Genomic DNA, 18,292 nt, shown 5'->3' with positions numbered 1-18,292 from the left:
TGGACCTATGAATGTTAAGGTATGAAATTGTAGTTCATATTTCATCACTTTTATCGATGATTATATGTATTATGAAATAGTTTACTTAACCTCCCAAAATTTTAAAGCATTGGATTATTTTAGATGATTTTTAAGTTTGATTGAGAATCTATTGAACTTGAGAGTAAAAACTTTTTGAACTGAGTGTGGACTCATATATGTATTACATTAGTTTAAAGATATTTGTGATAAAAAAAGGAATAGTAAGGTAACTAACTATGTTGAGAACTTCACAACAAAATAGTGTAATAGAAGAAAGGAATAGGACCTCAATATGGTTAGTTCAATTATGGTGCAAACCAAAACTCCCAATATCTATATTGGGGTGATGTGTTGATAATTGTAGTCTACATACTTAACTAAGTATCTACAAAATTTGTCACAACTACTCCATATGAATTATGTGTAACACTCCGCCTCTTCAGGATGAGTTTGATGCATAAGAGTTTTGACAAGGCATAAGTGGAAAGTGTGAACCAATGAAGGGACCACTCATTATTTATAGGCCCCAAAACCCAAAAGGCGAATATATGTGTAATCATTGCTCACATGCCTCTCCCAATTACCTTAGGCATGCTTTTCTACTAGGTGACCATTCCTTTCTTGGACCGACAATTTGTCTCCCTTCAACTAAGGCCCATATCTAGAGAAAGCCTTGCCACTTTTGAAATAACTCCGTAAATTTAATATACTCTTCCCTTCAACTTTGAATTAAAGCAAAGAGTATGGTGTCATTGTAGTAGCCCTTTCTCCAGGGGTAGTTTTCCCATAAAAGACAACATTCTCGAGAGAAGCAATTCTCCCAGAGGACCACACGACAAATTCCTAGGACTAGTTTCCAAGAGCTATATTTTGTATGCCAACAGTCCATTTGATTGAGCCTCGCTGGCGAAAGGAACCTAGGGAGACCCTTCTTCAACAAAATTCTGCCCCACATTGTCCTACACAATGTGGCCCACTTACTTGAAGCTCTTTTTCCCACACGTGTCCCAATCACGGTCGATGATTATTAACAGCCCTCAATCCCTCTTGTATATGGATCTTTTCAGAGAGATCCTTTCGAGACCCCTTTTTTGACCATTTAGACTCTCTCTCTCCACTATTCTTTCACTCTAGGCAATCTCTTGCATCCCAAACACTTGACAACACCATATCTTTTGGAGAATTACTTCCCCCTACATATTAAGCATGACATTTCACTACATGATGTATTCTAGACTTCACCATGACAATATCTGACTTAAGCATCAAAAGGCCCATGTAAGAGAAAGCCTTGCGTGACTTCAAACATGTTCCTATCTTGTAGACCATTCTGAAGGGATATATCGACTCTCCCAAACAACAAAGATTCTACTTAAGCTGTCATGGCTTTCCCTTCTCCTCCAGTTCCGCACTAACTCTCCTAGACAATGGATTGAGCTTGCCTTGAATGACCATCCACCTTCTCCTATGTTGTAGTTACCCCAGCACGAGGTCATGTTTCTTCCCAAACCCTGCTAACTACTCATTGAATTTCCCTAAAACAAACAAATGTTAATTGTTGTATTCCGACAATAATAGAGGAAAAAGTCATTTGTGTTTAAAAATAGTTAAAGGCATTTTATAATTTACCTTTAAAATAATTAATGTTAAGACTTCATCATTTTAGTGCACTTAACACTTAGGTTACAAGAAATTAGTTGTCGAGGCAACTAACAAACTTTTCCATTATTACACATATTAATAGCTAAATATTTTCAAGTTTTTATTAAATATTATGCTTTTAATCTAATATATATACAAACTTATGAAAGTATACAGAAAAGTGTATTGATATCTTTCAAAGAGCAATTAGAGATAAAAACAAATGCAAATAAAATTAACTCCCTTTAAAGTATGTGTTTTAAAAGCAGAGAATAAAAACATATTAAGGAAAAATTTTAATATCTCTAAAAAATTTGTTATAAAGGAAGTAAAAATATTAAGAGCCTCTAATATATTGCCGAGGCAAATAACAAAAGCATATTAGATAACAAAAATTTTAATACTCTACAAAATTATTATATAGGAAATTTACTTGCGTCTCTCTAATGGATATGTTGTAGAGACATATAAAAAGGGTATGTTAGAGGCAAAATTTTCAAAGTCTCTAGAAAAAATTGTTACAAAGGCAAAAAATAAGTGTCTAAATAATTAAGTTTTAATTTAGAGGTAGATAATAGAGTCATTTTCTAATATGTCTTTAATCTAAATTTTTAAAAGCTAAAAAACTTTAATGACTTTAAAAACACACTGCATAATGCAAATTGAAATGTGTCTCTAGAAAATTGTCTCAAAAAATTTTGTTATAAAAGAAAAAATACTTAAGTGTCACAAGTAACGATGTTTTAGATGCAAATAGTATGCCTCTAATAAGGAAAAAAAAATAATGCCTTTTGCTAATCTCAATGCTACAATCATTGTTTTGATGTAGTGAAAACAACATTTATTTTGTAAAAATAATAAATGATTTTTTCCTTTGGGCACAAACATTTTTTTTTATGAATCAATATCTTTTGATTAAACATACTTACAACTTATTCATTGGAAAATCTTAAAATTGGACATATTTCAAGAAAAAAAAATTCTAAGAAAGTTTGGTAACAAGTGAAAGTGTTATAGTTGATCAAAGTTTGGCAAAATATCATGTGTCTATCTTTTGTCAAGCTTGGTTCACAACAGGTAGTATCCTAATCAACCAAATCTCATTAAATGTATACTCAAAATTAACTACGAAGTTTCATGTATCATAATCAACCAAATCTCATAAAATGTATACTCAAAATCAACTATGAAGTTTCATGTATCATAATCAACCAAATCTCATAAAATGTATACTCAAAATCAACTACGAAGTTTCATGTATCCTAATCAACCAGATCTCATAAAATGTATACTCAAAATTAACTACGAAGTTTCATTAACCAAAGTTCACCTTGAGATTAACCAAAGTGAGCCAATATGCTCTCATCATTTTCATTTTTTAAGTTTGGCCGATTGAAGTTTATCTCCTAGTCGATATGAAACGTTCCATAATGCACCATGTCTATTTTCAAACTAAGTTTAATCGACCAAAGTCACCACTTTAGTCAATCAAAGTCTATTACAATTTTAAGTACATTATTGACTTGGTCCCTTTTTCAAGTGTTTTTAATCTCAAAAATTAATCAAAACAACTAAGTATTTATGCTAGTAAAGATGGAAAGTGAAACTCATTACAATCTCATTCAAGTTGATACTCAAGGACTTGCTCGAAAATGTTTTGTTATTCATTATTCTCTATACTTGTGAAAAGCTTGGTCTGGATCATGAAATTGAGTTTGTTGCATATTATTTATTGTCATAATGGATTTAAAAAGGCACTGCAAGGTAGCTTCAAAGCGCACACAAAGACAAGTGCAAAACAAAAATACAACTCTTATGTGTCATTCAAAAGCTAAGCCAATAGTATAAGATGGAGATTGAAGTTGTCAACTAACAAGTCTTTGTTAAGCAAAAGTATGAGTGGGAAGAGATGCAAACTGCACTGAACATATGAGTAAAGTGAAGAATTATCTCAAAAGCTAAATGTGTTAAAGGAAATGGTAAAGATGAACAATATTGAAGGATCGAGCTCTCATAATGTCACTATTTCAACTTAAAAGAATAAATGGAGCATTGGTGATTGCTGATTTCCGTAGGTCATAATTAAGGTTTAGTTTAAGGGGAAATGTTGAAAAATTAAATTTAACTGTGAGTTCAAAAGGTTAAACTCGTGTGACTTTAGATGCATTGAATGTAAAGTAAGGAGTCATATATGGTTTTGAAAAGTTATTAGATATTTGTGAATAGTGTTTCCTAATATCTAATTGTATTTACTTCATACCAAAGTTTGTGTATGTGAGAGTCCATAATACCTAAGCAATCTTGTTTAGTTAAATAAAGTAATGTTTGGTTTGTAACAAAATCTATATTTTCGTATTGCTTGACCTTGTAAGTCTTCAGTAGTGTCTTGATGATAATATTATTATTTTTTTTCAACTATCACCATTTAGTATCAACACAATTACACATAATAAGATTGTGAGTTTGAGGAAAGGATTGATACTTGTACTCCAACATTAAGAGCAATTGAGCATGCTACAAGACACTTTATAGATGTTGTTGCCAAAATATACAATTAAAATTTGTGAAGCGAGAATGCTAGAGTCGTGGTAGGACGAGAAGGACAACTGACAGGTGTCTGTTTGTGGAAATGTACGTTGGGTAGCTCCAATTTTCGATTATCTAGCTGGGGTCTCAAATAAGCCCTCGAGGGCATTTTCGTTGGCGGGTTGATCCATCTAGAAGTAACTTTCGGTCTGTTGGGACATAGTTGTACTCACATGAACAAGTTAGAAGGCACGTGGGGATTCCTTACCTACGTATGCCCTCCGATGCTTAAATCAGTATGTGAAGGAAAGTAGTGCAATAAATAAAGGATGCCATTAATGAATATAAAGATGTACCTTTTCCGACAAGAGAAGATTTAGTCATAATACTTTTAACAGGTGTCAAGGGTGAACCTGCATGTTAGGAGCACTCGGATGGGTTTAAGAGGAATCCTTCCCGAAGGACTGGACAACCTAGGGAGTCCTCTGGGAGAAGGTTGGCCTTACAGCGAACTGCCAAAGTAGGTTCTTGGCCTCTAAGGGGCCTATCCGGATAGAGTTTCGAGTTGTCAAGGAATGCTTCCAAACGTTGTTTACTCTTTTAGAGATTTTCATAATATTTCCACGATAGATTATTTCTTATTGAGGATTAAGAGTCAATGTAGTGTGTGGGGCCTCCGCGTGTAGTTTAATCGATTAAAGGAGGGCTTTAGGTAAGCCACGTGGCTTAACTAAAAGGGTTTACGTGGGTTCACATCCTTGCAAGGGCATTAAATAAGCTTGGGAACAATTTGGGGCACAAGCGTAATTTATGAAAATAGTGTAGATTACCTTATAATTAAAATATGTACAACATGAAATGATGGAGCTAGCAGATCGTGTGGCACTCGCGGGCGCGCAAGGAACCTGGCAGCTTGGCGGACGTGGGATCGAGACCCAGGGTAGACAGCGTTGGAATTTTATTTTCCAATGTTGCTGCGTGGCGAGCGCGTCAAGGGTAGCATGCAGGTGCGAGCTTCGGGAGGAAATTGTGTCTGCGAGAAGGAGATGCTGCTTCGAAAAGAATTCACGGAAAGGAAGGTTATGCCACGTGGCAGCACGCGATAAGACATGCTCACCTACCACGTGGTGCACTCTGATAGTTTCCTATAAAAACAACTCACGGCTAGCTCTGCGGAAGGAAAAAGATCACGGAAACAATGCTTTTTGGGGAAGAAAATTAGGTCTCTTCGGAAGGAATAAAAATGCTATTTCGGAACGAAAATAATGCTATTTCAGAACGAAAATAATATCCTTTTGAAAGGAATAAAAATGCTTGCTTCGGAAGCAATAAAAATGCTTGTTTCAAGAAAAAGATTTCATACCACTTCGAAAGGAAATTACAAAGTCCTTCGAAAGAAAAATTTCACAATGCTTCATGAGGAAATTTATGCATTGAAAAGTGTTTCAAAAAGATCTCCTTACTATTTATTTACTGTGCAATTTATAGGAAATAGTGCCACATTTTGCCTTAGACCATTTTACCCTCAAAATCATGAATATTTACATTATAAACATTATTTGCCACTTAATCATGATTTATTCTTTGAAAAAAATACTCTCACTTGGAATTACTCGTAAAAAAATACGCCCACGTTAATTAGAAACACCCCAAGTGGATGTTTTTCAAAAAAGCTATCGCACAACAATAGCCCCCCACTCTTTACTTTAACTTTAAGTTGAACGGAAGAGTATATTAATTCTCGCGCATCCACCTGCCTTAATGGACATACTTATTTTTCGAGGATTCATGGTCTCGCGCTAACACAAAATGAGATCATTTACTAAAGTTAGGACGAGCAACTATACGAAGGCAAAACTCAACATGTCAAGTAGGTAGCGAAAGATTTTGAGGCATAGCTCGAGGTATCCTAAAGGATGATCCGTTTAGGGAAAGATAATGGCATGCCTTTAAAGCATGATAAATGGAAGTATAAGCCTTATTGGCGAAATGAGCAATATAATTTTTCTTATGTCTATGATATTTTTGGTTTTCTTACAAAATATGTTGCCAATTTGTGTGTTTCACGTTACACACTTGTGAACGAGTAGGGATGCATGTACCAGGCATAAAAACAATTATAATAAGTAATGGTACCTAGTAATGCTCTCACACGTTCCCTTAGATCTGCCGACCATGTTAGTTAAGAGATTAAACATGGAAAGACTAGATTGGTTGGCGCAATACCTTAATCTTTGCGAGAGTATTATGTCATTCACTTGCTAAAGGTTTTTCTTGCCCCATTGTCCAGCATCTGGTTTCTCAATCATAAAGTTAGTGCCTAAAATTCTAAACTCAAGCAAGCAATGTAATTTGACATATACAAGCTTAAAAGATAAAAAAACCATGGATGATAAAGCAAGTAAAAAAGAGCTTCTTGTGTACCTCAAATCAAACACCACTAGTTCGGGTTCTAGGATTGCGATAACTAACAACTTATGCTGTTTCTCAGCCTTTCGCCAGGCTATCATGGGGGATCATGGTATGGTCATCTATAGCCTAACCATCTTGGTGGGTTTTAAGCATGTGGGACCCTTAGAGCCAAACCGTTATGATAAACTGGTCTTTAGGTTGGGTACGCTCCCATTCTAATTGTCGAATGGTTTCTAGGGGAAGTTTGCTCACACCAGGTCACCCGTGGTAAAGCCATAGCTAGGAGGAGTCCAACATAAGGTTAGAGCATGGGCCTAGCCCCCCAGAGTCAAGCAAATCATTTTCATTCCAAGAGCATCAAGCACTGGTTTTTAAAGGAACATTTGACATTTGACATCTGACATTTTGTTATGGATGAGTTACCACTGTGTGACTTCTTTGGCACTTGTTTAGTCGTTTGGGGCACGTTACATTCATTACCTTTCCATCCAGATTAACCACTGCACGATCTTGGTAGAGTAGGTTGTCGGGCAACAATATCCATGTTCTTATTGAGGATCTGGGTTACTCCTGGCTTAGACTTTTCTTCGACTGTCTTTGCAGTTTAGCATCTTCCCTTCATACGACCCATACTTGGGGCCCATTTATCACAGAGAGTCTATGACGAACATCATCTCCTAAATTTGATCATAAGTGTAACGCCCCACTTTTCCAAATACAAAACAACGTGAAATATAAGAAGATATCACCTACGGGCGTTATGAAAATCCTTACCAACGGAAGCGAAGGATCAAACCTGATAGCTAGCTAAAGCTAGATAAAAAGGATTTTCAATAATAAAACCTCTAATATGAGTGCACCGTAATGCATGACTTCAAAAAACATCAAATATCTCTTACCACAATCACAGTACATAGCAATCACAACTTACAACTTTACCAGCATAATAAGTAAATCCAAACCTTATGTAACCCTTGTTTATACAACTGCAATACACAACTCTCAAAACAAACCCAAAGATTATATAAGATCCATAGTACATGAGTAACAAGAAGTTAAACTAAACTTCAGCCTCCTCATAGCCCTTTTCTCGTGCTTATCTCTAGGTACCTAACACACTGAGATACCTGGGACGTTGAATGTCCCAGGGGTATGAAACACTTGAGTTAGATTATTACATCTAAGTGAGTGATAAGAAAGAAAGAAACAGTGCATGCAAGAGCAAAATGTAATATAACAGGAAGTCTCCCCAAGTCACCATTATCTTTGCCGGCACTTGTGTGAAACGTCTTAGCCCCGCCTGTAGGCTAAGCCCTACCTGTAGGGACGTGATCGTGGTCCAACCCCTCATGCCTCACCTCTAGGCACAGCCCCACCTATAGGCACGGGATTTCCCCCTCCTCGATCATCGTGACACTTCTCCAACAAGCGGCCAACCATCATATACAAGTTCTCGATCCACCAATAGCAACTATCACCAAATAACATGTTAAAGACAAAGCAGAAGTAATATGTACAAACTAAGGAATATTAAGTAGGCACGGCCTCACCTGTAGGCACGGTGCACAAACCAAGGAAAATATGATATGCAAACCACAAGCTACGTGCAAGAGTAGTCATGTTTAATCTCGTCGACGAACCACAACAACAAAATCCGTGATGCAAGCAAAATAGGAAAGATATGCTCGAAAGTAAGGAAACATGAGATGTAAGCAACAACCATCCACAAGTGGAAACCAAGAGTGATCATATAGGAATCAAGGAGCATGCATAAGAACCACTCACAAATGAAACCAAGAATGATCAAGAGGAAACACGCACAAGAACCACTCACAAATGAAACCAAGAATGATCAAGAGGGAGCACGCACAAGAACTACTCACCTTGATCGTTTTCCCTTCGATAGCACTGTTTACAGCCTAGTTTCGAGCACTAGGGGTTGTTTCTGCGGAAATCACGAATTTTAGTAAACCAAAACTTAAATATTTTTACATCGGGTTGTAGGTAATTAAAATAGGAGAACAACGGTGAAAATTTCAGCCAAACAGAGGCTAGACGCGCCCTCACGCGCCCCCGGAAAGTTGGCCACGCGCCACCTCCTCCCTTGTTACGGATTCTACAACCTAAAATTAAAAATGCTATAGCTTGCTCATTTTTGCTCCGATTCACTCTCCGTTTGAACCTACGGACTCCTCTTTTCATGCTCTATGACTCCATGAAAAGAAATTTGACTTACCTCTTTGATTTTCTTTCTATTTTTTCTGCTTTCCAACCAGGTATCTCTATCTTTCCTTCTTTGCTTTTTCTTTGGATTTCTTACACTTGTTTTCTTTCTTACACTTTAGCTTCACATAGCCTCTCCTCATCCCCTTTATATAGCCTCTCAAATCCCAAATCTTCAAGATATCTCTTAGCCCCTAAGTTACCTCATTTTTTACCCTAGCAATCATTACAATCTTTAAATATTTCCCTTGATTTTTATCTTCCTATTCAAGCTTCTCCTTTCTTCCAATCCCAAACCTACCAAATCTTATCTTCACATGGCTTCTAGGGTAAGAACCCATCATGGCCCTTATCTCTTCCTTTCCAAGCTAACCTTATTCTTCCAAGCTAATCCACCTTAAGACTTTTGGGTAACATTCATTATTACAACTTCCAAGCTAAGCCTCCTTAAGACTTTTGGTGTAAATTCATTATTACAACTTCCAAGCTAACCCACCTTAAGACTTTTAGTGTAAGATTAATCATTCTTCCATAAGACTTTAAGGTGAAGTTTCAAATTTAATCCTATCTCTCCAAGTCATGTCTTCTAGGGTAAGGAATCATCATTGCAATCATTCCCTTTATTACGTTAATGCCCTGAATCAAAATACCATTCATTTTGCTACTATAATTTCCATTACAACATCCAAGCTTAAAATCAAGTTCCAGGGTATTACAATAAGGCTCATGCCACGGCATCGAGCTCTCTAGGTGGTTAAATTTGGGGGAATGCCTTATCACCAAATTCTCGTGAGACGAACTATGGGTAGGTGTGTAGTTTTTGAGTGGGGTACTTTTTAGTTGTACTCATCTTCTCCTTTCAGGTTTGTCTACCATAGATAATCTAGGTTTGGTTAAAGGTCTGGCACAAGATTCCTTCCGGGTGTTCGAGTTTGCCGGGAGGCCTAGGCACCAGATTGACTAAGGAGTCGGGTTTAGCTTAGGCACTTAGCATCGGACTCAATCGAGGCATCCAGGTGAGCCTGCGGGCATAGGCATCGGAACATCCGGTGATCCTAGGCTAATATGAGGTCATAGGCACCAAATTACAACTAGGCAACTGAACCTTTTTAGGGTGAAATCATTTTTTTGGGTTATTGTGTCGTTGTTTCATCCTCTATCGCTCCCTTCAAAGATTACTCTACCTTAGGGAATCTGGGTTTGGTTAAATGTCTGGCTTGGGATTCCTTCCGGGCGTCCAAGTTTGTCGAGAGGCCTAGGCACCGAATCGACCAAGGAATTGGGTCTACCTTAGGGGCTTAACACCAGACTCAATCAAGGGATCCAAGTGAGCCTGCGGGCATAGGCATCGAAACATCCGATGATCCCAATTCAGTCCGAGGTCATTTACACCAGATTGCCACTAGGTGACTCAACACTTGGAGGTGAAATCGTAGTGTGGTTTTACCTTCCAAATTGCTTGAGAGCTATGCGACTCAATTTCCTTTTTGGGTAGTGCTCGAGCTACGGTTCCTACATTACATCTCATGACACACATACAAAACATACCGTACACAAGGTAGCTTACATGGTTTGGCATGGTTCAGATCTACCTGCCTCCATGGCATGTGCCTTTACAATAAGAGAGTATTGGTATCAACCTTTCTTTTTTCTTGCGGTTTAGCGTGTCTCACCTACATCAGCAACAAGTGAACATATGTTGTTAGATTTTGTTTACGCCGTTCAATTTGCCTACTTTAGCGACAAGAAAATATTGCTTGTCAATATTTTATTTCTGTGGTTCAACATGCTTGGCCTACGTCCATGACAAGAGAACATCCATATTAATATTTTGGTTCAGCGATTCGACATACCCTACCTATGTCTACAACTTGAGAATGTCTATATCAATATTTTATTTTGGCAGTTCGGCGTGTCTTGCCTACGTCCGCGATTTGAGAACATTGATATCAATATTTTGTTTCAGTGATTCGACATGTCTTGCCTACATCCGCGACTTGAGAAGATCTATATCAACATTTTGTTTCGGTGGTTTAGCGAGTCTTGCCTACATCCTCAACTTGAGAATATCTATGTCAATATTTTGTTTCAGCGGTTCATCGTATCTTGCTTACGTCCATAACTTGAGAATATCTATATCAATATTTTGTTTCTGTGGTTTGGCATGTCTTGCCTACGTCTGCAATTTAAGAACATCTATATCAATATTTTGTTTCGACAGATCGACGTGTCTTGCCTACATCCGCGACTTGAGAACATCTATATCAACATTTTGTTTCGGTGGTTCGGTTTATCTTGCCTACATCCGCAACTTGAGAGTATCGATACTAATATTTTGTTTTAGCGGTTCGGTGTGTCTTGCCTACATCCGCAACTTCCATTTCAACTTGTGTCTTTCTATCAAAAATAAAAGATCTCTTCAAGATTGCATTAGGCAAAAGAACATGTTTCAATCACCATAAAGTTACCTTGCCGAGTTTTTACTCTTGGGAACGCTCTCAGTATTATGTGTAACTGAATGATTCCTATTGTAAATGTCGCCTCCTCGGTAGAATTTTGGGAGTCCTAATTTCCTTGATTACAATGAAGATGAGAGAGTAATCCTGAGATGTTAATACATCACCCTTATTCCTTTAGAGTGAATCTGGTTGGACGTTGGGGTAGCCTTCTCTTCCATGACTAAGGCCAAGTGGTTTTCATCTATAGCTTGGTTGTGTTTCTCGCTATCAGTCGGGCTTTAGCCTTAACTTTCCCAACATATAGAGATCCAGTGCTATGTAGCGAATCAACGGTTCAATTTAATTGCTCAGTCGTTGACCTTGTTTGGTGGTGCAAACTAAACGTTTATGAATTTTTTGAATGACATTAAGGCCTCTTCCTTGTGGCTATTTAAAGCAAAGAGAGAGAGAGAGATTAACCTGGTGTGCCCTGTCTCTCTATTTTCTCACTAAAAGGACTCCAAATCTCCATCTACGTAGTGTAAGGGCATTGGTGTACAAGTAGAGATTGCCATTACAAGATGTTTGGAAATTACAATAAGAACAATGAGGAGATCATCATAGGCCATCATACGGCGTTAGTACATCGCCCATTTTAGATCTGTTGTGGAATCCTTTGTCATGCTTTCGTCTGTCGAGATTGCATGGATTCACTCCCAAGTAGTTCCTTTGACATTTTCCTTAGGAGTGGTTTGTGCATCATTTTTTCTCTAGTTGTCCTTGTTTCAATTTCCTTTGTCGCCATGATCTTGTCGAAGCGGTTGCTCCATACACGTTAGCTTTTACCTTCACTATTTGTTGAATCGTGGCCTTAGTTCGTCAAACTCAGACCTGTCCAATTTCTTTTAGCTAGTCATTTGGCCAATTTGATTTCACCTTACTTCGTGGTGTACCTCATATATCTTTTGTCCTTTTTTCCTTATTCATACTCAAGGTGTTCAGGGGATTGAAAATACTCAAAATCTCTATTTGCTCGAAATATTTGTTGGCTCGGGCAATGAAATTCATTAGGGAGAATCTTAGCTAAAAACGAGATTATTTCGGCTGTGTACATGGTTTCCCTTAATGATTCACATAGTCTTGGTCAAACACTGAGCAGGTACATAGGATCCTCTCTTTTTTTTTTTTAGAGCATTTTCAATGAGGGCTAGCTAACCAAATCAGGAGTAATGTCTGGCACATGGTTGCGTTGTCCACCTTCAATTGGGCGTTATGGGATTTATTTTCTTATGATGCGTTGGCGAAAGTAAAAGCTTAGAGCCTTGTAGGAGTGGTTGCTTAGGTAAATTGATAGAAATCAAGACCTTCTTGGTACGTACTTCCTTGTAAGCAACCTATGCTTCCCTTATTCCAAAATTTTCTCTATGACCTTTAAAGGTCCTCTATTGGATTGACCACGATGCCATAGTTTTGGATGATCTTAAATGGATGAATTAAACCAAAATTTCACTTCCCTTTCAGGTTGTATTTTTAACAGATTCTTTGTCGTTGATCATTTTTCATGTCCACTATCATCTTATGACTGTCTTATCCTTGACGATATGCTCATAAGAAAGCCCTTAAATGATTTCAGCTCATGTTTCTTAGAGTCATGTTTCTCGGAGGCTCTTCATAGATTAATTTAAGCAGTGTGGATTCTGAGAAGGTTGACGTGATCTTCTTATTAGCAACGCAAGTTGGACTCTTTTGGAAGTTAAGCATCGTGTTGTGCCCTAAATGTATCATAGTTTTTCTTTAATCCCTCATATTTAGCGGGCAAAACTACTGGCAACAATTTAATGAGGATCTCATTTTAGGGCTATTGAGGGTTTGTGGAAACCCGTATACGACCTCTGATAGCATACTAGAAGACCTCATTGATGCGCAAGCCCCCCAGCTTCCTAGATAGGGTGTGTTGGCTAGTGTCTCTTCTTGTACCCAACTGACTTCTAGCACTAACAGACCTGGCTGTGCACATTGCCAAACTTAGCTTTTTGTCAGTTTCCCATAGATGACGGGGTCACCCTCGTCTCTAAAAATAATAAAAAAAAATTAAATAAAAAGTTTAAATTTAGCAACGGGTCACTCCCGTCGCTAAAAATTAAAAATAAATAAAATAAAAAATTTAAATTTAGCAACGGGGTATTTCCCGTTGCTAAAAATTAAATAAAAAAATTTTAATTTAGCGACGGGCTCAACTCCGTCGCTAAAATATAAAAAATAAATAAATTAATTAATTAATATTTAGCGACGGGTGTTAACCTGTCACTAAAAAAAATAAAAAATAAAAATAAAGAGTTAAAATTTAGCGACAGAGTCTAACCCATCGATAAAAAATAAAAATAACAATTAAATAAAGAATTAAAATTTAGCGACGAGTCAACCCGTCACTAAAAAAAAAAATTAAATAAAAAATTAAAAATTTTACATTTAAACATATCACAATAATTTTTACTAACATTAATATTAGTAGAAATTAAACTAATAATTTTTTAAATATATTAAAATTCAAATCAAAATCAAAATCAAAACATAATTTTTCACTGCTAATATAATAATTAATAAAGTTTTATTTAAATTAATAACGAAATAAAATTAAAATTAATATTCATTTCCCTTTACTAACATTAAATATTAAAATTAATATCATTAAATAAGTTTGAGAAATTTTGGTATATAAATATAATTCTAAAATATTTGAAAAAAATATTATAAATATATTTTATATACATCAATGAACAAGAAGGCTTTCAGATCGGCTGGTTCGCACGTGAAACTTAGTCATAAGAGGTTGAGGGTTCGAATCTTGTTGAGAGCATTAGATAATTGCTTGGAGTATTATCCCAGCGATGCCACGTGGCGAGTAAAGGAGCGGCCACGTGGCGTACATGAGGGGTGGATGGAGCCTAGTGTGTGTTGAATTTTAAATTTTGGGGTTGAATTTAGTGACGGAATTAGCAGGGGTCAATCTCGTTGCTAAAAAATAAAAAATAAAAAAATAATTTAATTAAAATTTAGCGAGATAAAAAAGAAAAAAGAAAAAAATTAATTAATTAAAATTTAGCGACAAGGTCAACCCCGTCGCTAAAAAATTAAAAAATAAATAAATAAAAAATTCAAATTTAGCGACGGGGTCAACCCCGTGCTAAAAAATAAAAAAAAAAACTAAATAAAAAATTTTAATTTAGTGACGGGTACAACCCCCGTCGCTAATTCTGTCGTTAAAATACTCCCGTCGCTAAATTTCAGCGACGCCTTTTTTAGCGACTGAAAGGTGCCCATTACCAAATCCATCGCTAAATTTTTTAGCGACGAATTTTTATGTTTTAACGACGGAATTTTCCAACGTTAATTTTTTGTAGTGTAAAAGGAATCCTTCCCGGAAGATCGAACAACCTAGGGAGTCTTCCGGGAGAAGGTGAGTCTTACAGCGAACTGTCGAAGCAGGTTTTTGCCTCTAGGAGGCCAATCCCGATACAGTTCCAAGTTGTCAAAGGATGCTTCCTAGCGTTGTTTACTATTTTAGAGATTTTCATAATATTTTCGCGATGGATTATTTTCCATTGAAGATTAAGAGTCAATGTAGTGTGTGGGGCCTCCGCATGTAGTTTAATCAATTAAAGGAGGGCTTTAGGGAAGCCATGTGGCCTAACTAAAAGGGCAGGGCCAGACCTTCCATGAGGCCCGTGAGGCAGCTACCTCAGGGCCCATGAAAATTAATGTATTTGGGGGCCTATAAATTGGAACCCCCCATTTTAGTAAGGGCCCAATCGCCCACGATTTCCCCCTCCCCTTCGAAGCTTCGCGTTCGCCCCTGCCTTTCTCGCCCTCTCGCTCTCACTTTCGCAGCCCTTTCTCGCTCAGTCGCTCTGTATGTCCCTCCGTCGTCCTCATCCTTGCGCCTCGCCTTCGCCGTCGATCAGTCAGTGGCTCGCCCTCACTCTCGCCTCTCACTGCCTCTCTCTCATTTCGCTGCTCCGTCAGATCGTCGCCCTTCTCCCTTGCTTTCTCGCCTCTTGCTGCTCGATCGGCGTCGGCGTCGGCATCGGCAGTAGCTCGCCCTCGTGGCCGGTCACCGGTGGCTCGCTCCTCGCTACCTCGCTCTCAGTCAACAGTCGCTCCAGCTTGACCGCTTGCTACCTCAGATTCGGTCCGATCCTTGAAGCAAATCTGCTTCTCCATAAGAATCCAAATCTGCTTTTCTTAGTTTCAACTTTCACTTTCAGCGGTCAGTTTCTCTTTCACGAATCATTTTCATTTCATTTTGTTTGTGATATATTCGGAGATTTGGATTATTTGATAGCTTGCCTATGTCTATTTTATTGATGTTGGATGAATCTGAAAAAAGAAAATTTAAATGTACTCTATGATTCCAGCGCTGCCGTGTGGCAGCTTCCTGTGGGGTCCCGTGGCGTACAGAGGCACGGCCACATGGGGCGCGCGTCAGGCGCAGCATGCAGGTGCGAGCTTCGGAAGGAAATTGTGTCTGCGATAAGGAGATGTTGCTTCAGAAAGAATTCACGGAAAGGAAGGTTGTGCCACGTGGCAGGACGCGGTAAGACATGCTCGCCTACCACGTGGCGCACCCCAATAATTTCCTATAGAAACAACTCACGGCTAGCTCTACGGAAGGAAAAAGATCATGGAAATAATGCTCCTTCAAGAAGAAAATTAGGTCGCTTCGGAAGGAATAAAAATGCTATTTCAGAAGAAAAATAACGCTATTTCAGAAGGAATAAAAATGACTGCTTCGAAATGAAAATAATATCCCTTCGAAAGGAATAAAAATACTTGCTTCGGAAGGAAAATAATACACCTTCAGAAGGAATAAAAATGGTTGTTTCGAGAAGAAGATTTCATACCATTTCTGAAGGAAATTGCAAAGCCCTTCGGAAGGAAAATCCTTCAGAAGGAAAATTCCAAAATGCTTCATGACCAAATTTATGCTTTGAAAAGTGTGTCAAAAAGATCCCCTTCTATTCATTTACTGTGCAATTTATAGGGAATAGTGCCACATTTTCCCTTAGATCATTTTGCCCTCAAAATCATGAATATTTACATTATAAGCGTTATTTGCCACTTAATCATGATTTATTCTTCAAAAAAAATACACTCACTTGGAATTACTCGTTTAAAATACACCCACTTTAATTAGAAACACCCCAAGTGGATGTTTTCGAAAAATCTATGGCACAACAATAGGAGAAGATGATTATGGTAAAGGATTTGGGTTTATTTTTCAAAGAAAGAGATTTGGATGCCAAGATTGTTAGAGATTTTAAGTGGGATCGTAAGAGAGTCCATAAAATCGGATTGTAAAATCGTAAGATTTTATGGATAATAAAAAACATCATTTAATTTATGTAAATATATATTTATAATGACATAATTCTTATTATAAATGAAATATATGTACTTATTTCAAAATTACTTCATCTATCAATTTCAAAAATACTAAATAATATGAAATTTCTAAATATGAAATCCATCATTTATCAACAATTCATTATTCATCCATCCATAATCAAAATTCCAAACAACAAACATTACTATCATTATCAACAAATATTATTAAATATAAATAAAAATACTAAGTCATGAAAATAACAAATATTTTTAAACTTTTACAATATGTCATTGCACTAATTAAGTTACCAATACCAAAAAGGTATATTTGTTTCTTCCTAATCATCAATCTTAATATAAAATTAGACCTATCCATGATCTGATTGTGACATATTTAAGATTAATTCTTTGAATCTGCATCTATTTGTACATGTAGATAACAACATCACAAATAAAAATGTACACATACATACATATATATGGTAAACTCGTAAACCCGGACTGGTAAACTCGTGAATCGGGTCCGATTCTATAAAAACACGATCATACGAACGAGTTGACTTATTTTATGTCTGTTGTTGCCAAAATACAACAATTAGAATTTTTAGGAGTGGGATACACGTGGATGCTGTCGGCCTTGGGACTTGATCTAAGATTTGGCTGGAAAACTAAGGGTGGCTTCCGAAGGGTTCCTTCCGAAGGACGCTTCCGAAACCTTCCTTCTGAAGGGTCAATGTGGGCTTCCAAAGGTAGCTTCCGTGGGCAGCATCCGAAGGGTTCAAGTGGGCTTCCGAAGCTCGCTTCCGTGGGCAGCTTCCGAAGGGTTCAGGAGGGCTTTCGAAGCTCGCTTCCGTAAGCAGCTTCCGAAGGTCCAAGGGAGCTTCCAAAGCGCGCTTTCGTAGACAACTTCTGAAGGTCCAGGGGAGCTTCCGAAGCTCACTTCCGTAGACAGCTTCCGAAGGTCTTCCCTGCAGCTTTCGAAGGGTTTTGTGTCCTTCCGAAGGGTATTTGGTTCTTCGGAAGGAACTGTAGTGGACAAACAAGGATTAGAAGGCTCGCGGGATATTCCTCCCACGAAAGCCCTCCGATGCTCAAGTCAGTAACGGAAGGAAAATAATAGCGAGGAATGGACAAGAATACTAAGTTTCAAAAGGAAAATGGGAGAGAAATACCGATGTCCGGATCCTTTTCTAAGGGTTGAACTTGGCCTTTTATAGAGATCGAGTAGGGAGCACACGTGGCCCTTCCGAAGGATTCCTTCCGAAGGGCTCCTTCCGAAGGAACCTTCCCCAGCCGCTTTCGAATGGGGCTTCCGAATGGAGCTTTCGAAGCTCCTTCCTCAGCAGCTTCCGAAGCCCCTTCCGAAGCCCTTCCTTAACAGCTTCCGAATGTGGCTTTCCCGCCATGCTTGGACTTTTTCGTTTTCAATTTTTTGGGGCACCACAATTGTCCCTCACTCTTTGTTTTGTTCTTTTTAGATACAAAATGAAGAGTATTTTCTAAACATAGGGCACCAACAATCGAAAATGGCTCTTCCCGAATGACCTTTATTTCCTCATGAACCTTGCTTCCCCGGGAATTTTTCTTGATGTAACTTTTGACAATGTTATGTCCGTGGAGCTCTTACGCTCATGAGCTCGAAGAGG

The 18,292-nt window shown here is 37.8% G+C and overlaps 1 protein-coding gene across 6 annotated transcripts in view; it reads right to left on the bottom strand.

Annotated features, from left to right (window-relative positions):
* Positions 1–18,292, bottom strand: part of LOC127805961 (uncharacterized) — a 58,220-nt gene that overhangs the window by 20,152 nt on the left and 19,776 nt on the right. For 2 of the 6 annotated variants that reach the window (XM_052342822.1, XM_052342825.1), the window contains exon 4: positions 7,737–8,071. The exons of 3 other annotated variants lie outside the window; for them this stretch is intronic. The gene's annotated coding sequence lies outside the window, so the exon portion shown is untranslated. One more of the 6 variants, XM_052342826.1, reaches the window with a different exon arrangement.

Source organism: Diospyros lotus, chromosome 7 (genome assembly GCF_014633365.1).
Source record: "Diospyros lotus cultivar Yz01 chromosome 7, ASM1463336v1, whole genome shotgun sequence".
Taxonomy (NCBI): domain Eukaryota; kingdom Viridiplantae; phylum Streptophyta; class Magnoliopsida; order Ericales; family Ebenaceae; genus Diospyros; species Diospyros lotus.
The sequence above is the reverse complement of the archived record's forward strand: the minus strand, read 5'-3'. Positions and strand labels throughout refer to the sequence as shown.